Genomic DNA, 2,787 nt, shown 5'->3' on the forward strand with positions numbered 1-2,787 from the left:
AGATAAATTTCAGAAAAATTAGGTATAATCTCCAAAAGAAATGGGGAGTATGGGATGAGTGAATATTCTATCAAACTTGTATATACTATCTTAATTTCAGGAGTTGTCATCATCAAAAAGGGGAAGATTGTGGAAGCAAGACTACAAGAGATTTTGATGTTGCCAACTGTCAAGTGTTCTTCATGGATAATTCAAGTGAACTTCAAGAAATCCAAGAGATACAAGTTACATCTACAAGTTAGATTCTCAAGTTTGAAGTAGAAGTTACTGGAAGTTGGAAGTGGAAGTTGTGTAATCGATTACAGTTAGTTGATAATCGATTACTAGTATTTAAAAATTCAAATTTCAAATGTGAAGAGTCATAACTCTTAGGAAGTAACTGTGTAATCGATTACACCATTATGGTAATTGATTACCAGTAAGGATTTTTGAAAAATATTCCCAACAGTCACATCTTTTAATTTGAATTTTAAATGGCCATCAAAGGCCTATATATGTGTGTGACTTGGGAACAAAAAGAAAAATGAGAGTTTTGCTTGTCCAAAATGTTTTATCCTCTCAAAAGATTATGAGAGTTTTGCTTGTGCAAAATGTCTTATCCTCTCAAAAGATTAAGAGAGTTTTTGAATGCCCAAAAAGTTTTATCCTCTCAAATCATTAAGAAAGTTTTTCACTGAGTTCAAAGTTCTTATCCTCTCAAATACAAATCATCTTATCTTCGCAATTCCTTGGCCAAACACTTGTGAAATTCAATAAGGAATTGAGTTCTTCATTGTAAACGTCTATCTCTTTCAAGAGAGATTATCTTCTTCTTCCTCTCTTTCAAATAAAAGGACTAAGAGACTGAGAGTCTCTTGTTCTAAGGCATCTGAACACAAAGGAAGGGACGTCCTTGTGTGTTTCAGAAGTTGTAAAGGATTTACAAGATAGTGGAACTATCAAGCGAGTTTCTTGGGGACTGGACGCAGGCAACAGACTTTGCCGAACCAGTATAAAATTGTGTTTGCAGTCTCTCTTCCCTCAAACTCTTCTACTTATTGTTGTTTATCATTTATGGTTAGTAAGTTTAATTTGAATTGTTATTTAGTAATTCATTTTAAAAGGAATCTTGGGACTTGGGTTAAAAACTATATAGAAATTTTAATTGGGGAATAGTTTGCAAAATCTTAATTCAACCCCCGTTCTTAAGATTTCTGAGGCCACTTGATTAACACATTCCAACAGTTTTTCTTAATGTAGGCCAAGTTGATTGCCGGGCTCAGGCTCTCATAAGTCATACTGTCAGAGATAACTCCTCTAGCTCTGCATAGGGCAATGTTCAAGGCTGGAAATCCGAGCCTAGAGGAGTTACTCTGAGCAATAGAAGAAATCTGACCTGAGATAAGGGCTCTGATGTTCATGTCCATGTTAGACACCAAGCCATAGACCAACCTAGCTATATCCATATTCAAATCTGAGGTGTGGGATGTGGGAGCTAGGTTGGAGTAAGAGAAGACACTCCATGTCTGGGCCAGTGTCATCAGATCTTTTATGAGAAGTTTCCATGGTTGGCCCTCAGCATTCAAAACAAACCCCTTGCGGTGAATACAAAGCCTGGCTTCAATCTCCTGGTGGTTAGTCCTCAACCTGCAAAATCTAGAGTAGGTGGGTAAAGATTCCCCCTCCTCTAACACCACTGGAGTCTGAAGAAATTCATTCAGCCTGTCTGCATCGATCTTAATCAGATGTCCTCTTACTCTAGCTTGTTTAGGAGCTTGGTCCTCTGGGCTGTATAGATTAGGATAAAACTCTTTCACCACAGCTACATCTATGCTTCCATCTTGGAGGTTGGTGAGGCGTTTGTGTAGATTACACCTCTCCAACTCCACCTTGAACTCGTCAAACTCAGTATGATAAAGCTTCACATTTCTCTCCGGAAGAATATTCCGGCCGAGAATGTTGTTAGTGTATCTATTCCAAGCTTCCAAAGATTGGAATCACCTGGTATCATACAGAGTTATGGGTCTAGAAGCAGTGCTCTTCCTCTTCCTGGATGCCATCTACGATAAAAAAAAAAAAAGAACCATCAGTTTATTAGACTAGAAGTTTATCTAAATTAAAACCAAAATTAAAAACTGAAATTGGCAACGTGCGTTTAGCGAGACACAGCTCGCTTAGCGCGCCTTAGGAAAAACAACACACCGGCTTAGTGCAACAGGTCGCGCTTAGCCAGTGATAACAAAATTTTTTTTTTTGCATAATTGGCTTAGCGAGATAAACACTCGCTTAGCCTTATGCATGCCGCAACGAATAGCGCTTGGCCCATGGGAGGCGGTGCTTAGCGCGAGCAACACTTCCAAAATATGACTAAGTTATATGGGCTTAGCGACTAGGCTCGCTTAGCCAAACCACTTCCACAACAAATAACGCTTAGCTGGGACTGGTGCGGCTTTGCGCGAGGTAGTCAACAAAAAATATCTGTCAAAGGTACCTGGGCTTAGCGAGAAAGCACTCGCTTAGCTACAAGTATGTCATTAATGACGTGTACAATGGCTTAGCGCACACGGCGGTCGCTCAGCCATGATGTTAATAAGGAAGATAAACATTCAACAAAATGGATGAACTAGCTTAGCGCATGCATGTTGGCTAAGCGAGTTCGTCTGGAAATGTATACATTCAAGGCTTAATTAATGAACTCGCTTAGCGCATTAGACGCGCTTAGCGAGTTCATCACGTTTTCCAGGAAAAATGCAGACGAAGAAGTCTTTCGACTTCCTCTTGTAGGCCTCTAATAGGCCCTTATCAAAC

Source organism: Glycine soja, chromosome 1, assembly GCF_004193775.1.
Source record: "Glycine soja cultivar W05 chromosome 1, ASM419377v2, whole genome shotgun sequence".
NCBI classification, from domain to species: Eukaryota; Viridiplantae; Streptophyta; class Magnoliopsida; order Fabales; family Fabaceae; genus Glycine; species Glycine soja.